This window comes from Glycine soja, chromosome 12 (genome assembly GCF_004193775.1).
Source record: "Glycine soja cultivar W05 chromosome 12, ASM419377v2, whole genome shotgun sequence".
In the NCBI taxonomy this organism is placed as follows: Eukaryota; Viridiplantae; Streptophyta; class Magnoliopsida; order Fabales; family Fabaceae; genus Glycine; species Glycine soja.
This window is the reverse complement of record NC_041013.1, coordinates 14,657,262-14,677,540: the sequence shown is the minus strand read 5'-3', so window position 1 is coordinate 14,677,540 and position 20,279 is coordinate 14,657,262. Positions and strand designations below refer to the sequence as shown.

General features: G+C 30.1%; 1 pseudogene; it reads left to right on the top strand.

Annotated features, from left to right (window-relative positions):
- Window positions 1–1,182: 1,182 nt before the first annotated feature.
- On the top strand, window positions 1,183–15,115 carry LOC114378799 (annotated as a pseudogene).
- The last annotated feature ends 5,164 nt before the right edge of the window (window positions 15,116–20,279 follow it).

The following is a 20,279-nucleotide window of genomic DNA, read 5'->3' as shown; positions in this document are numbered from 1 at the left end:
TTATTAAAAATCCATAAATTACTAATAAATATAGTAATGAAAAATTGTTATTCCCATGCTAGTTTTTATGTTAGTAAATTAAATGACGGGACTTTTAAATTAAATTTATATATACATTATTTTGCATATCATTAATTTTAATTTCCTTGTAGTTTCTTTATTGTTTTTTATAATTAAAATTACAATTTCTTTTTGTTAACTTATACTAAATTTTATCACAAGTAAAATGAAACTTCGTTTTAACTCAAAACAAACCACAAAATAGTTCAGAAATAGCATGTAATTAGTTGTTGTCTTAAATTAAATTATATGTCAAATAATACCAAAACAATTGTATATGTCAAATACAGAAATTAATTTCATTCGCAAAAACCATTAAAAAAAGGCTTACGATTAATTACTGCTAATAATTTCTATATTAAAAATCTAATTTACAAAATTAATACAATTTGACCTTAAAAATTTATTCTAACCATAAAATTTATTACTTCAAAATAAAAAATTTGTACATGATAAATAAACAAAACTAAATAAGACTTTCTTTAAATAAATGCAATCTTACTATACAATCAGCAAAGTTCAAAACTTCAAAGTCTTTCTTCCTCTCTCCTTACTATAGAATCAGCAAACTTCAAAGTCTTTCTTACTCTCTTCAATATCAAATTTTGCAAGTATGGAGTATCATTCCAACTGCTGTATTTAAACAAAATTTACACCAAAGCTATCTGTAATGTCAAACAAAGCAACCTGTATGCATGTCACCTCCTACGTACCTAGTCTGAATACCCTCAACTGCAATGCATGTGACCTTCATTGTCCTAACCAATGCAATAACAGTGCCCTATCTACAAAGCAATGCTCTAGTTTTCCTGCAAAAAGCAAGAACGTGCCCTAGCTTGGTTGAGTCACAGCCTGTATGCATGTCACCTCTACGTGCCTACTGAATACCCTACAATGCATGTGATCTTCATTGCGCTAACCAATGCAAAACAGTGCTGTGGGCTTGGTCTCGCAGGAGCCAATGGCGGGACTGGCCACGTTGGCATGTCCCGCCAACAGCACAGGCGGCACAGGCGTCTCGCAGGAGCTGATGGCGAGATCACCACGTCAGCAGGTGTCTCGCCCGTGCCACTGGCGGCACGCTCCAGGAATGCCAGCTAAGCCACCTTCTCACCATCTTCAATGGCGGCACCCTCCTTCTCGCCATTGCAGATGGCGGAACACCCATCTCGCCATTGCAGATGGCGGGATCCTCTAACAAAACAAACCCCCAACGTTAAAAGTTTGCAAATAGACCCAGATTGGTAAATAGTTTTGCAGACTAACCCTCTCCAGTAAATTCGCCGAAATTATCTATCTAAACACAAGTTGGCTAGCTTAAATAGATCATTTTTATTTTACTACAGTGACAAATCAAATTAATGTTAATTCATTTTTCGACAAATAAATGGGCTAAAGTAAGCTATCATAGTCGGCTATTTTTTATTTTCATCTTCATAGTTATAACATCAAGCAAGCATCTCGTCAGTAAATTCATGTCATCTCATCCGCATAACTTGTTTTATTGTCAAACTCTTTCATCTTTATCAAACTTGGAGCTTGGAGGACTTGTGTAGCATACGAGACTTGTGGATGGTTAACACCAACCAACTGACCACATTCCCCACAAGATGTCTAAGTGGACATCATGAGCACTTACCAACTCGGCCACTATCATTTCCTGTAAGACAAAGAGCAATGTATGAGTAGATAAGTGATGTTCATTCATCATACACTCCCTAAACAAACACTAATTTTAGCATCAATGTTCCTTTTTAAGTACCCTATCTCGCCATTGGAGAAGGAACTTGAAAGTACATTAAGAAAACTATATTCATAGATCGAACTACCAAGAGTCAGCTAAGAACCAGATCTCCATTTAATATTTCATCTCGTACATAAGGCATTACGTTTCACGTGTTTTTTTTTTTTTGTCTGATGTCTAGTAGTAAAAATTAACTTTATTTTGTAATGTAATTTTTTTTAAAAAATCTATTATATTAAATTATAGCATCATTAGCATGACATAGATCGATATGGTAGTAAAAGACCTGTATGCACGATCATACTTATAACTTTTACAGGTAAATGTTTTTATTCCACTCAAATTTATTTAATAGATAATTTTCTTTATATATATATATATATATATATATATATATATATATATATATATATATATATTATAGATATCCATTAAATACACATGGAATTGCCATCCTTAACAATGCTATACACTTTGTGATGATTGAATTTCGAATTTCAAGTGATAACTTTTCTTCAAATTTCGTGTTTCAAATAATTCCATATGGGAATACTGATTGATCGTAGACCAGTCAACTAAAATGATTACTAGATATTTTTTCTGGGCTCGATATCGCAACTGCATTATTTGAGAACGGAATATATATATTGCTATTTTGACTAATAGATATGTCTTTAAAAAAAAGCAAACCGATCGACAAAATAAAGAACAAAACCCAAGCATCATTTTGAGGACGTGTAAACATTTGTAAATATATATGCAATTTATGCTTGGAATTATATCCAAACATAAATTGCATATATATTTGATGTTCATTTTGAATTTTAAAAAAAAATATTGATGCCTAGAACCTATATATTAAATTGATGTCTAAGACCAATTGGGAGGACAAACTAGATATTATCTTTAAGGTTCCGTTTGGTAGAGAAGAAGAAATGTGAAAGGAAGAGAAGATTTCGAATTTTTAAATACAAAATAGAAAAAATGAAAAAAAAATATTATTATTTTGTCTATGAAAATAAATTTTCTCCTTTTTTCTTTTTTCTCTTCAACCAAATAAAACATTAATGCATTGTTATCCTTAAACTCAGCATGGTTTAGAGAGAAAAAATGAAGTAAATGTATAGGACATGTATAACAGCTGTATTTAAGTGTTTATTTTAATTATAATTAAGGTTAAATTAATTTATAATCCCTAATATTTTTCCTAAATATGTAATTAAGTCTTTGAAGATTTAAATTTTGTAATCAAATCCTTCTAATTTTAAAAACTTTAATTACATATTAAAAAGAATAAAAGTAATACCCACAAATTTTTGTCAAATATCATATTTGATGTGTTGTCTAAACAACTTAATCAAATATATGTTATCGCACGGTTGCTGTGTCATAAAATTATTTAATAATGAAACTTATTAAAATAAAGAAATTTTTTTAAAAGGATTTACCACTACAAACCTATAAAAATAAATTAATATATTTATTTAAAACATACTTTAACTCAAAATCTTAATATTAAAATATATATTTTTATTTATTTATTTATATGATACTTAATTTTTTCATTCCTATCTAATATACAATTTTACATTCACACTTAGATTCAAACATATATCAATAATATCGACTAATAAATACAGAGAAAATATATATGAAAACTAATGAGAGAAGATGTGTACATATGAGGCCAATAACAAGAAAACAGCCTATGGAATGGAATGTAATTTACGCACCCAAGTTGAAAGACGCAATATGAACAATTAAAAATATAGTTATTGATTCTTTCACATTCGCAATCTGGCAATGATCTTTCGTCCATTATATGATTACGAGACTTGTAATGTATGACATTAAAAATACATACATAAACGTAAAATTAGTTGAAAAACTGACTGAAATTTGAAAATTTAGTTGGAAATTGAAAGATTATTTGGTAATTGAAAATTAAAAAAAATTATTAAATAATAAGTACTTAATAAAATTATCTGCGGTTAAAAACTATAAAATCATAAAATTCACATATTTATATTATAATTTTTTTAAAATTTTAATTTTATATTATGGATAAAAATATATTTTGAGGTGTTATAATTTTATTTTTTAATGAATTTTAAAATTTTGAAAATTTTTATTTATACATAAAATATTTTCATTACATTTTTATTTTCAATTATTATATTTTTTATTATTTTATGTATTTTACTATTAATCTTATGTTATATCTCAAAATATTTTTAATCAATTTTAAAATAAAACAAAATACACTTAAGTAGAAATTTTAGTTTTATGTTAAATAAATCATATAATATAAAATTATGACTGTTAAATAAATCACTTAAAATAAAATAAAGCTAACAATTAGGATTGTTAATTTGGTGAAGTATAATGTTGAAATAATAACTTAAATATTATGTGTATCAGAAATGAGTGAGAAAAAATAATAAATTCATGCTTTATTTAAAAAAGAATAATGAGAAAATTTAATAAATATTTTAAGGATAAAATATAAAAAAATTAGAAGCAAATGTTAACATTTTAAAAATGCCAAGAATAAAACTACATTAATTTTATTAAAAAAAATATGGGTTCTTAATTAACAAAAATATTTATGAGAATAAAAAAATATTAACACAAGTAATTCAATATTTGAGTCCCTTAACCAAGATATAAGGTTTTAAAAAAAAGAAGTTATGAGAATTTAAATGAAAAAGAACATATTATTAAAGACTAAAACTTTTTAATATATCCCAACTGTACAAAGAATGAAAGTATATATTGATGAATCGACATCAAAATAAATAGAAGAATTAGGTTTTTCTTTTCAACAATAACATGAGAAGAGCATCCCTTTCACAAAAACCTAGGAGTCTTCCCCTATCCTGCCTGACATTTCAGCACCTTGTCATGATCGTCATCATTGTCATGACACTGGCAATGGTCATGACAATGATAGTGATTATCATGGTGGTGATGATGATAAGTTATTTGAGATATTAATAGAATTAATTATTAAGATCTCTTATAATTTTTTTTAGTGAATCTTTTTGAAATTTGATGGTTATATATTATATTATATTTTTATTTTTATTTTTATTTTAAATATTTTAAATGATAAAATACAATAATGTCCTTAAATTAAATTTTGAGAAATAAAAAGAACTAATGGATTTTTAGTCTAAATTTTTTGTGTTGAGTGCTAATGCACACCAACTATAATGAATATTAGCATTCTCCATATATAAATGATAAAATAAATTGATGAGGATGAAAAATAACTTTAAAATATGTGGATCATATATATATATATATATATATCTCCTCCAACTTAAGACAGAGTGAACATACGTGAGCTCGTGCATTAAAATGTTAGACAACTGTTGTTTATTGCCATTAATCATTAGCATATTGTAGCTGATTAGTTGTTAGATTTACCATCACATCTGTATTGTATTCAATGCTATACAAAATATGAATGTATACAATTGTGTATACTGATTAAACACACAATTCTTATCATTTCAATAAATTCAAAGGTAGAAATTCAGAAGTAGAATATGGAATAATTTATTTCAGCTTATTGATAACTGTTAATTATTAGTATATTTTGGGGTTAAATTATAGAGAAATTTATAATTTTTTCTTTTTGAGCAAATAATTATTAAATTAATATCATTTAAATTTTTGTGTAAAGAATATTAAAAGTGATGAATTTATGAAGCTTAGTAAGAAAAATAAAGCCAGAAATGCAAGAATAAAAAAAAGAAGAGAAAAGAAAGAGAAGACATACAGAAATTCCCAACAGAATACAATTCTTTATAGAAGGCAAAAGCTAGAAGAAGGAGAAGCAAGCAATGAGAGTCATTCCTTCCCTCCATTCTCTTTCTTATCTTTTCCCCCTTTAATAAATATTCTCCTCTTGCAATTGTAAAGTCTCCATGACAATGAGAGGCTAAACTCCCTTTGTTGGGAACTTGACTGCCAACTACTCTTTATGTAATTTCTCTTCCTATCTATTTATGAATATTACTTTTGGATTATCCTTTCTTGTGATTAATATTATTGCTTGTGGCTTGATCACCCATTTGCATGGTAAGTTTTAGGGGTAGGGTTGGGAAACATTATTTTCTAATAGAACTAGGAAAGGGTATCTAAATAAAGTCATCACTAAGGATTGGTTGATATTTGTTTAGCCTGTTATACATCTCTATTCTTAATGTAATTTACTATTTTAGCTCTGCAAAGAGATTTGAGAGAGAAAATAGATAAATTAGACTCTTTCGTGCGGGAGACCAAAGTTATAGTATACTAGTAGATGCACGTGTAAATTGGAATAATTATAAATAGAGAAAATTATTAATATTACATCAAGGAGTAGCTCTGGTAGACCAAGTTTCCAACATTCTCATCTTCTGAATTTCCTTCTACAATATTATTGGATTTTCTCATCTTTTCTGTCTTTAAGTAATTAATTTAAATTCATGTTTAATTCTTTTTCTTGTTTGATTTAATTTTCAGCAATTTAATTTACTATTTTCTACAACCTTTCCAAATCTTTTTCTTAATTAATTATTCATCTACCTAAGTACAAATAAAGTCCTTGCGAATTCGACACTCGGACTTCCGTTTTAACATTACTACTTGGGACGAATTGGTGCACTTGTCAATGCATCGTCACTTATGAAGTATATATGCACTACTAGAAAATAGGATTTTAACATCGATCATTAAGGACTTTCAACACCAGTTATTAACCAATGTTGAAAGTAATATCGTTAATATCGGTTTTCTAAAACCGATGCTAACATAAAAATGACAACATCGGTTTTTTATAAAACCAACTTTGTATAGTAAGAATAAAAAAAAGAGTCAAATCTCTACAAATCAATATCGGTTTTTACCAAGACCAATGTGAAGTTATACCTACAACATCATTTTTAAAAAAACCAATGTTAATATATACATACAACATGAGTTTTTAGAATAGACCGATGTTGATGTTCAACAACAACATTTGTTTTTTAGAAACCGATGTTGTGAGTTCAGCTTAACATCAATTTTTTCAAAAATCAATGTTGTTTATTGGATTTTTTTAATATGCTATCTATTTTTTAATTACCCCAAATTAAACTGCAAATTTAAAATCAGAACCACAATAGACAATTTTTAGTTTGTTTTCAGAGTGTTTTTAGCAGAAATTCCATAAAAATTGAATAGTTACTATGAATTAAAAGAATATTTAATGTGCATACATTACATGAATCGTAAAAAATGTAAATTAACTAAATTACAATTCTAAAATTACTTAAACACTAATTGTTTCATTTTTAACTTTCAAATAGTAGCTTGCCCACTAGATGCGAAGCGCCTTCAATCTCTCTGGTTTCAATGGTGTAGAATCATTGAAATACTACATGATATAATAAAACATAAGTTAATAATATATAATACTAGTTATACAAAATGAAATACGTTTGAATTAAACAATTACCGTTTTCCAATTATTCTTGAAAATTACGTTGGACGATGTTAATTAATTCTCCTTCACCGTGATCATTACAATTTGTATGAACGTCATCAGCTTTTTCTTTTACGACGACGTTAGGCAAGATTTGTGTGGACAAAGGACTGACAAAATTATCAATGAGTGAATCATCATCTTCAACATTAACACCAATTGTTTTCCCATGTAGAACCACTGACCACCTTTCATCACAAGGGTCTTGAACATAAAATACCTATTTAGCTTGTTCTGCCATGATGAAAGGGTTATTCTGGTAAGCGAGTTTCATAAGATCTACCAACATAAATCCTAAATCATCTATCTGCACACCGATATTGTTGTCAACCCACTTAAATTTGAAAAAACAAACAATGAATTAGACATAATTAAGCTCCTATATTTCTTCAATGAAACCAAAGGAATGGAAGCTACACGAGGATTGTCATCATGTACACTAGTGAAGTATTGAGATTCAGCCCTTAGAGTAACCCCACTGTTTTGCATTATACTTTTCTCGTCTTATGCTTTTGAATAGAAGGAATACTTGTTTATATCACATCCTTACCAAATTATCACATTTCTTTTAGGCCCATCTACTAGCTTCCTTAACATTTCAGAAGCATTATTGTCACCAAAGTTTGTATCTTTAAACCAATTTAGGAAAGTCCTGTTATGCACTTTCAACACCTTATTCTTCGACATTTTTGGATTATTTTCCTTCACTAATCCTTCGTGACGTACTACGTATGGAAAAACTTCATTATTGTTATTCAATACATACAAATGAGCTTGTTGCAAATGTTCTACACTTGGAGTGATAACATGCAGTCGTCTTGAACCCTTACCTCCCACTTTTTCATCATGATGAGACACGGGAAGCCCAACAGGTTTCGCCTTTTCAATGTACTCTGAACAAAACTCAATAGCTTCTTCTACAATGTACCTTTCCACAATAGATTATTCAGGACAGTGTAGATTCTTTGTATATCCTTTTAAGATCTTCATGTATCACTCAACTAGGTACATCCGCTACAAATAAACAACACCACAACATTTGATTTCTCTCACCAAATGAACAATTAAGTGAATCATGATGTCGAAGAATGCATGAGGAAAATACATATCCAATTGACACAATATAATGACAACATCATTTTCCAGCTCATCTAACTTGATAGGATCAAGGACTTTGCTACATATGGCATTATAAAAAATGCACAACCGAGTTATGGCATGCCTAACTTTGTTATGAACAATGTCTCGTATGGCCACGACTAACAATTGTTGCATCAAGACATGGTAATTGTGAGACTTTAAGCCTACTAACTTTAGATCTTTCAACTGCACAAGACTCTTAATATTTGAAGAGTTTCCTTGTAGAACTTTGACACGACGCAAACACTGACAAAACATCATCTTCTCTTTTCTGGACAAAGTATGACAAGCTGGAGGCAAATATATATTTTTACCATTAGACCTTGGATGTAACTGGGCTCGTATACCCGTCTCAACTAGATCTTGACGAGTATTCAAACCATCTTTTGTCTTGCCTTGAATGTTAAGGAGCGTCCCAATGACACTGTCATAAACATTTTCTCTACATGCATAACATCAATACAATGTCTAACATCTAGATCAGACCAGTACGGAAGATCAAACAAAATCAATCTTTTCTTCCATATCCAAGTCTTACTTTTTTCCTTCGTTTGGGTCTTTCCAAATATAGTATTCAAGTGTTGAACCCGTTGAGAGACCTGGTGACTAGTTAACAGTATCGACGCACTTTCATGCTCTTGACTTCCATTAAATACTTTTTTCAGTTGTCGGTAAGAGTGATAAGCTTTCAGAAAATGTTGATGCCTAGTGTATACTATTTTTCTACCATGTTTCAATTGTATGTAGCTTGTGTCTTCTTGTTAGATGAGACATACACGATGGCCCGTAACACTGTACCCGCTCAAATTCCCATATGCTGGAAAGGCATTAATGGTACAAAAAGGGATTGCACGCAAATCAAAAGTCTCATTTTGAAATTCATCAAACACTAAAACCCCTTCATCCCATAACTTTGTCAAGTCTTCAATCAAGGGACAAACATAAACATTGATGTCATTTCCTGACTGTCTTGGGTCCGATATCATCATAGACAACATCATGTATTTTCGCTTCATGCATAACTAAGGAGGCAAGTTGCAAATTACTAGCAAAACTGGTCACGAACTGTGTTGAGTGCTTAAACTGCCATATGGATTCATTCCATCTGTGGTAAGTCCAAGCCTAAGATTTCTTGCCTCTTTGCTTAAATCCGGATACAAACGGTCAATCTTCTTCCACTGGGAGGAATCAGCCGGATGACAGAGCATTCCATCACAGTTTCTCCCATTTGCATGCCATATAAGGTCTTTTTCGTTGTCTCCATTAGCAAACAAACACTTAAACCTTGAAATGATCGGAAGATACCACAACACCTTCATTGGGGGCCCTTTTTTGAGTTTTCTTCACTACTACATTCATCATCATCCTTCACTTTGTACCGTGATACCCCACACCTAGGGCATTTGTACATTTCTTCAAACTCATGTTTGTACAATATGCAATTATTAGGGCAAACATGAATCTTCCGATACTCCATACCCATGGACACAGTATCTTCTTGCCATGATAGTAACTTTTTGGCAAGATGTTTTCCTCTGGAAGCATATTGTGCACTACATGAAGCAATGAACCGAAGCTTTTGTCACTCCACCCATATTTGGCCTTCACATTAGCCAGATTTAACACTGCTGACAACAACGTTAGGGAATTGTTGCACCTCAGATACAAAGGCTTCTTTGAATTAGTTTGCAATGTATCATACATAGGGGCATGTGCTTGCTGAAAAGACTCTTATCCAAGATCACAAATCATATCCTCTAAGCAATCTACCATTACTACATCAAACGGTTCAAATTGGAATTCCATCTGCATGTCTGTCAATTCATAATGTCATATTCACGTTGTATAATTCTTTTTAATCCCACCGCACAGTAGATGTTCTCATATGTCGTCGAGTATTTGTCGTCTCCCATTCAAACAATTTATACAAGACATTAAAATTTTCTGTCCCCATCCGATCGACTTTTTTTGGAAACAAATTGCAAGAACTGTTCCACGCCTTCCTCATACGCATGGCTCATGTGACTTTCGTTCATCCAACTTCGATCCATCTAAATAATAACTCCGTGATACTCACAAAGTTATTCAATGCATGAAAATCTCACTTTTTCATTAAAGGTGTGGCCCAAATACATTCAGGAAAATTTTTTTTATGGTAGATTCATACGTCAAGGTTATGTCTCTTTTGTTAAATCTGACAAAATTTCGGCAGCATTTCACATTGATCTCCAAGTACATGACATGAAAGCGGTGAGATTAATTCCTTGACAATTAAGTATGCACTCAAAGAACAACTAGAAATCCATTGTATCGAAATTTCATCAAATTCAACAAAATAATCTTAACCTTAACACATGAATCTACCATAAAAATATGACTCTTCCCAAACTATCAAAATAGACAATTCAAGTTTCAATATAATGATTAATGCAAATATCCACAGGAATCATTATATTCAATCTTAAACGGAAATCTAAGGTTCACTCATGATTAACATAACTTGTATAGCATTTATCAATTCTCATTAATTGCAGTGAACAAGTAATAAAAATATTGGTAACAAACAACATCAAAATTTTACAAGAAACATTTGTACCTGTGATGATGAGCAACACGGTCCAAAAATAGAGGAACAATCCTATAAAGAGCTCAATGACCACCTACATCAATCATCATTCCCAAAAACATTATTATTATTATTATTATTATTATTATTATTATTATTATCATCATTATTTGTGGCTACTGGTGCAGATAAACTAGATCATCGTTAACTCTGAGCCCATATTTGCCATGACCATGAGCAAAAGAGTTACTTTCTCTAACCACATGACACCATTGAACATTCTAGTCCATATTGAGTATAGTCTTTATTCCAAGAAGTAAAGAAGCACACAGGTTGGCATCACTACACCCTTTATCAAGCATGCTGACAATGGTAAGGAATTCTAGTTCCAACATAAGCTACCATTTCCCAATGGCTGAGCCAACCTTAAGCCATAATTCTATACATGCAACAACTAGACTATTGACGGTAACTGACCCCATCACAGCTAAAATTCAGCCATTCAACAAAAAATGACCTCACTTCGTTCAAGAAGTTGATGTTAACTAACTAATGTTAACATCATTTTTTCAAAAAACCGATGTTAACATGACATCGTTAACATCAGTTTTTACATAACCGATGTTAACAAACTGATGTTATTTATGAGAATGTCACTGCGTTTTTGTTAATATCGGTTTTATCCAAAATTGATGTTAACCTAACAATGTCAAATCTATAATTTCTAGTAGTGATGCGGTGAAGATTAAGATGATAAGTAACCTTCAGTTGAATAAAAACAATTTTTAAAAGAAAAGGATGAGATAGTTGAGTTTAACCCTAATTATAGTATATTATGTATTTCACTTGGATATGTTGTTTTCTTATTTTGAAAGACATGCATATACATTTTTCTCTACTTTCTATTATAATTGTCCTGTAAAAAAAAAAAATAATAATTATTTTAACTTTTAAATATAATATTAATTACATTTGTTAATTATATTTCATATATATATATATATATATATTAATGATAAATTATAAAATCTAAAGATAAATTAACAATCATATTAGATTAAAAATTTGGTCAGCATGAAATAATTTAAAATGACAACTATTTAAGAAAGGGGGAGTAGTAAAAAATTACAAGATTCCGTTCTAAAATAATTAATGCACTTGCATTTTGCCCAGAAAGGCTAACATAACTGTTACTATTTGACAGGATACCATCAATCTGTAGTCCAGTATGGAATTATTTGAAACACGAAATTAATTAACAGAACAAACTATCTTTTCATCTATAGAATGCTCCATTAACATTGTAGCCACATATATTGACTGATGTGCCGAGTTTCTTATCCGTATATATGTCATGTCTCCATAAGGCAATTTAATTTCATCAAACATTAATGTACCTGAAGAAATCAAAGAAATTAACTTTTAGGTGAGTTTTTCAAAGGAAGAGATAATTCTTCTCTCTGTATTATTATTTCATGTGCATATATCACTTCATCTATGATAATTGTGTCTCTTCGTTTAGAATCAATATCAGTAATGTCTATTGGTCAAACTCTATTTTTTTGTCCTTTCTTTTTTCTACGTTGATCAGAGAAAATAATTCTTATTCACTAAATTATTTACATTATCTTAATTTAAAATAGTTTAACATGCATGTATCTGTGTACATATATAGGATAATCAAATTATACCAAGTGTAAATTACTAAACAACATCTCCAATAACATTTTATTATATATAAAGGGAATTTTACATGTCTAATAATTTCAATTTGAATTTATCATAAAATCAATTTTTTATTATAAAATTTTACTCATTAAAAAGTTCCCAATACATCACTACAACTTTATTTTAAAGTTATATATATATATATATATATATATATATATATATATATATATATATATATATATATATATATATATAATAACTAAATAGATGTTATTGAATTATACGTATATATAAATTTCTAAATAATGGTAAATTGTCTTACACACAGTTGATTATAGTAAAAAGCTATTGGAGTATATGGTCAACTATTGATATATACATATATGATTAATTAATTACTAGCGCCACGTGTCTATACGCACATGCATCAGGCATCATTCCGGGCAGTCGTAAGCAAGAATTGTCATAAACCCTATTTTGTGTTTTTTTGGAAAATGTCATCGTACGCCTCAAAAATAAGATAATAAGAAGAGAAAAATAAAAGAAATTAATAGACATGAAATATAATGTGAATATGAATAGAAAGATAAAAGAAAAAAATAGATAAAAATAAAATGGGAGAGAAAGTAAATACTTATGATAACAATAACTTTTTTTTAAAAAAAAGGATATGAATGGTGGTAAGATTTATTTTTGGTTGGAGGGGTCGGAGTGACTTGTGGTCGCCAATGTCGATCTAAATCAAGTGGGCTAGAAAAGCATATATATTTGGTTGAATGTTCACAAATTAACTCGAACAAATTAACATAGCACACATTATCTGGTCGGAGTGACTTGTGGTCGCCAATGTCGATCTAAATCAAGACTTGAGGCCTGCACTTCTGAGAGACATGAGAAGTGGATGGCACAGTATGGTAAGGTTTATGAGGATGCTGCTGAGATGGAAAAACGTTTCCAAATATTCAAAAACAATGTGCAGTTCATTGAGTCTTTCAATGTTGCTGGGGACAAACCCTTCAACATTAGAATTAACCAATTTCCTGACCTTCATGATGAAGAATTTAAGGCTTTACTAATTAATGGTCAGAGAAAGGTAAGTGGGGTGGAGACAGCAACAGAAGAAACATCGTTTAGGTATGGTAGTGTTCGTAACTAACATTCCTGCTACCATGGACGGGAGGAAAAAAGGTGTTGTCACTCCAATCAAGGACCAAGGCATAATTGGTATTCCTCTACTCATTTTATTTATCACTTTTGGAATATTTATGTGTTTCAAATTATTTATGCTTTAGAATATGAAAAAAATATACTAATTTTTTAATAATACTTTTAGCTTTAAATATATTTTTTATTCTGCTAAATTAATAATAATTAAATATTTTTTTAACTCTTTATTTCCTAATAAATTTTTATTTTGTTTAAACTGAAATCCTCAAATTTATTTAGATAATACTTTGGAAAGTAATTTAGATAGTGCCTAAGGGATTATAAACAAAATAAATTTTTTATTAAAGGTCAAGGAACTAATAAACAATTATTGGGAACAAAAATAAAAGATCGACTATTTATTATGAGTAAAAAATATATTTAAGTCATAATTTTAAGAAATAAATTCATTAGTATACCTATAGCTACAAGTTTATAATGTAATTTATTATCCAGTTAGATAAGTTATTTATCGCAAAAATTAATATAATTTAAGATGTTTGTGCATTACTTTAAATAACAATTAAAATAAGAGGGAAATGGAGGGTAAACCAAATATTTCATATTATGATTATGAATAATAACTTTGTGATTCTTCTTTCCATGCAAACCCTTTAAGAATATTCAGCTGTTTCATTAGAATCTAATTGTGCAAAAATATCAACTCTGTTTTGTTTGTGAAAACAGGTAGTTGTTGGGCACTTTCAGCAGTGGCTGCAATAGAGGGTATCCACCAAATTACGACAAGTAAATTAATGTTTCTCTCTAAGCAAAAACTGGTGGATAGTGTTAAAGGTGAGAGCGAAGGATGCATTGGTGGTTATGTGGAAGATGCCTTTGAATTTATTGTGAAGAAAGGGGGAATCCTAAGTGAAACACACTATCCTTACAAAGGAGTTAACATTGTAAGGTTGAGAAGGAAACTCATAGTGTAGCTCATATTAAAGGGTATGAGAAAGTTCCTTCTAATAATAAAAAGGCACTCCTAAAAGTTGTGGCAAATCAACCAGTGTCAGTTTATATTGATGTTGGAGCACATGCTTTCAAATATTACTCAAGTGAGATTTTTAATGCAAGAAATTGTGGAAGTGATCCAAACCATGTTGTTGCAGTAGTAGGTTATGGAAAAGCTCTTGATGGTGCTAAGTATTGGCCGGTAAAGAATTCATGGGGCACTGAATGGGGTGGGAAATGGTATATGTGGAATTGTTGAGTATCCCTATTATCCAACTGCTTGAGTACTGCTATCAATCAATAATAAGATGCTTGTGTTTGATCTTAATTATTATGCATATGTAAATGTTTAATTTCTACGAACTAATAATGAAAACAAGTTGTTATTATTATATCTAGCTAATATTTTGTGTTCTTTTATTGTTGTTTAGTATATTTATTGTAGACATTCTCAAAAATGTTGAAAGACATATGTTGTTCTACTTATGCTAGAGGACGAGATACAAAGAGAAAACGTGGTATGCTTTTCATTTTTCAAATGCACTAACACATCAAAAAGTTGGAAGGGATGTAAAGACAGAACATAGTCTAACGTCTAATGCATGGACTCTGCAAATTTGGATCCATCGTAATTTTTATCAAGGTTTTTAAAATATGGTGAAAACACTAGTTGAAGGTTTAATGATTCAATGTAATTGAGATTTCAATAAACTAATATATATATATATATATATATATATAATAAGTTATATTAAACAAAACTAATAGAATACGCATAAATTTAGAAAATTAAAAAACAAACCTAACAATGTTTATCAAAACAAAACAGTATAATAGTCAATAGACCATAACAATCAAATTCAAAATAGAAACTGCAGTTAACTAATTAAGTAATTATATTAGCAAAGATACCCATGAAAAGGACCTTTAGATTTAGTCTTCTTTCTCTTAAATAACTCGGAACACCAAAAAGAACCAGCAACTTTTTAGAAACACCGAAGCAGAACCTATTGAAGCTCAACCAGCTTTTGTTGGTTGAAAATAACTTTTAACGACTGTTGTCAACCGTCATTGTTTCCAACGACATTAAAAATAAAACATATTTAATGGTGGTTCGCATACTAACTGTTATAGAAAACATGAGATTTTTAAGATGGTTATTAACTCATAACCATCTTAGAAAGAAATGTCAGACATCGCTTTCTAAGACGGTTATCAGTAATAACCGTCTTAGAAAGTAAATATTCTAAGACAATTGTTACAAATAACCGTCTTAGAAAGTCTTTCATTATATACTTTCTAAGACGATTATTTCGTAATAACCGTCTTAGAATGTTTACTTTCTAAGATAGTTATTACGAAATAACCATCTTAGAAAGCCTTTCATTATATACTTTCGAGGGCAAATGTTAGCAAACTCCGTTGTAACATTGGCAATTTCTAGAACTACAAATGGAAGAAATTTAACCCTCTCAATCAAAGATTTTATTGTACCTCATATTACCCTGGTCTATAAAAAAGTAAAAAATATGTCTTTTTTGTTAATTATAAAAAATATAGAATTATTATTTTCATATTAAATTTTTCTTTTATTTTTAATTACTTGTAAGACATATTAATGATTATACTTATTTTTTTTAAAAAAGTGAATGAGATACTTGTAAATATATTAGAAATATAAGATTGATTTGTGGATGAATTTTTTTTTCATTAAGAAAATACTAACAAGTTGACGAAGAGAAAAACCATATCAACCGGACAACCTAATTATAGTTATTTCTTACATAAATTAGAAAAATTCCTTCTCTAGCCTGACTTTATATATAATGACATGTTGACATTTGATGTGATTTGTGTGTCCTATGTTTGCCATGATATTCAGTTCCTAGAAACGAACTCCAAATGTGCTTTGCTATACAACCTGGTTATGGTGATTGCATTGCAATTTGCAGTCCTTGTTGTCAGAACTGAGAAGCATGGCCACTCCCTTGGTAAGGCTATGTTTGGACTACAGTTTAGGAACTAAAGTTTGGATAAAAACTTTCGTCTTACTTCTATTTCAAACTAAGTTTCAAAATATAATTACAATAAAACTCAGTTTTAAATCAGGTTCAACTGAAAATTATACAAGATATAGTTCTAGAAACCACAAATCTATAACGCATATAGGTTGGCCCAAAATCGGAGGTATAGTTTCATTAATATGACAAGACATATAAGTTTAGCAGATTAATTAAAATTTCTCATCTTCCTCCTTTTCTGGCCAATCAAATATACAGAGCACACAAACTAATTTTTCACTCTCGTAAACTGTTATATGCAGATAAAGACCAAAATGAAATTTGACTAGATTTTGTAGATTCTGTCTTGATGTTGATGTTATCAAGACAGGGGCATAATATACATCTAGAACTGCTTCCAGTCTTTTTTACCAGCGAATTCAATAGGAAAAACACTGACAATCTACACAAGAGTGACAAAACCACTGACCTTTCCATCTTGAATGAGCTTAAACACATCATTTCAAACAGAAATACTAATTTCATTTGGACAGCTTCCTAGAGCAACAACATGGTGGTCATCCAGAATTAGAGAAACAATCAGTGTTTGATTATAAGATTATTCAATATTGATGCCCTTAAAATAGTATTCTTAAATTCTGAAAGTTGGTGGTTGAACCAATGAACTCTCTGTGGGGCACAAACCACTTGAATTTCCCCCTTGAGGCCAATGCTTGGCTGGAAAATTGATGGGTATGTGATTCCCAAGTTTTGGACAATCTAGTGAAAGGGGAGTTATGTGTTGAAGTGTTAAACTATTCAAAATGTTCAAATCTATATATGAAGTTGTTTTGTGATGTGAACTGATAAATGCACTTTTTGTTTTCATCACAAATGACAGAAAGTATGTGACATAACTGACAAATTCAAGTCATAAGAACCAAATAGTTCTCTAGTTTGTAATTCACACTTTATCAAACACAATCTTTTTCTATTTCTGAAGCAAAATATGAAATATCCATCAACAATAATCCAAGCAACACCAACCTTTTTAAGTAAAAATTGATATTATTACTAATGCTAGTTGAATACCATTAACATTTCTCAAGAGATTTGTTCCATAGAACTATCACATCATTTATATAATCATATGGTTAATGTAATACAATCTGTAAGGACGGGGCAGTAATACAATCTGTAAGAACAAGCCGAAGCACATCGTACACTGCACATGAGTTGTTGCTACTAAAGATGATCTCTGGTATGATAGACCTTATTAACATTAACCAACATACCAATATGACCTAGACCATAAATAAGAAAGTATACTTACTCATTTTAATAGGCAAGCACAGTTTTTTATAGTGTTTTACTGAATGATCCATGAAAAGCTGACCTTACCTAGTGGGATAGGCTTGGTATTTGATAGTTCTTTGTATTAACAATAACAGATAATCAAACACAATACCACTTTAATACATCCAAATTATTGATATTTTAAAGTATTATTAATTTCATGACCCACACCACAAAGAGTTGAGAGTTTAGAAATAAGAAACCTAGAAAAAGGTAAAAAAGAGGAAAGGAATATTAGAAATTTAACAGCAAAAGAATCAAGAATCTCACACCAGTGTTAAAAATTAAGCTACAAACCTTAAAAGCAAATCTTCAAATTGCAATTGCCACTGATCTGAATTGTGGATAATCCTTCAACCTAGAAACGACAAATGATCTCCCAACCTGTCCAAATTGACAAAGATATGGGTAAGTAAAGTGATAGGATAGAAATAATTATATCATCATATGGAAACACGGATCGAAGTTACGCCCAATAGAAATGTTAATGACGTTGCAAAAATCATGCACATGAAGAGAGAGCACCTTGTATTAATCAAGGAAAAAGTAGCATAAATCAACTATTGAGTAGCAAAACCAGACAAAAACTTGTATAACTTTGATAAGTACTTAAAAATTATAAAACTTGAAAAACTTATTGTTCTACCAAGAAGAAATGTCGCTTTGGCACCAACAATTGCACCTATAGAGTTAGCAACAAATCCCATTGGAAGCCCAAAAAGATAACCTCCACCAAGCTGAAAAAAGGACATATTAGGTAAAGTGACAACAAATTGATTTTTGGATTTCCTTTTTCCAACCAATTTTTCTTCTACGGCAGATATTGTAATGGAGAAAGAAAATCTTATTTAAATTTAATACGTAAAATTATTATGAGTGATAAAATTTTATCTTTAAATATTTAATACCATTACATATACATGATCCTTTATAACTTAATATTAAACTTTTATTTGAGTGAAAAAAATGTTGAATAAATTTCTTTAAAATAATACAAAAAAATTAAAGCAATCTATGTTGGTTCTTCATCATCCATTTGAAACTGGTTTTCACAATCAAACCATATAGTTCAGTTCGGTGTTAGAGAAGTATTGTTTCATCATTCAAGTATAGCATGCATGCTAGAATCCGCCCCCAATAGTGTGGTTTAATCGAAACAATTTCATGAACTCGGGCTACATAGTATGATGAATTCTTGTAGTAGCAAATCAATAAATGGGATTGTGCTAAAAAAAGGCATCAACAAGCGATAACGATTTTCTCTCTTCTTGATCATGCATCGAGTGTTGTATTGTCTTATGGTTTTCTTAAGATAAATTCGAAGTCCAAAGCCTACCCATTTATTTATGTTGCCATCTTTTTTTTTTTTTGAGGGAATGTTACAATCTTCTGTTAAAAAGCTAGAATAAATTACTGCTAGATGCAACAAAAAAAAAGGTTACATAGGGTATAGATCAAATTTATGTGATTCTCTATTAATCTCATGCAACTATCCAACTAAACTTTAAATCAATCTATTTGGAGTATTCTTAAATTTTGTTGCATAGATTAGTATTCTATGTTATGTTTTCTAGAGTTCGATAGTAATGAACCTGTGATTTTGATTTCTTGTGGGGTTTATCCTATTTTCTGTAATAAGATGCCTAGTTGCCTATCAGCTTTCATCACAATCATATTATCCAAACATCTCAATTGACTTAATTAATACCTCCAATCTATGATGCACAAACATTCCAAACCAGGAATTGTTGCCATGTAATGTTAGAAAAGACGCAACTCTTTAAACCCTAACGGTACAGTTTAAAGTTCAAACTTAAATTTGTAGCATTGTCCATGCTAAGCCCATGCTACTTTGTGAGTTTCATTCTCTCCACTTTGACACTTTTCGGAAAAGATTGTTATTCTTTTACATAAACACAACTTGAATTCTTAGGACCTCTCAGGTAATGGACTAATGGCTCTCTTGGTTGCACCACTTCTTTATTTGTCTTCTTCCTCCCATATTTTCTTCTTTCATAAGCTTTTCCTCTCTTCTCTATTTGTTTCTACAAGACCAGTTCTCCATTT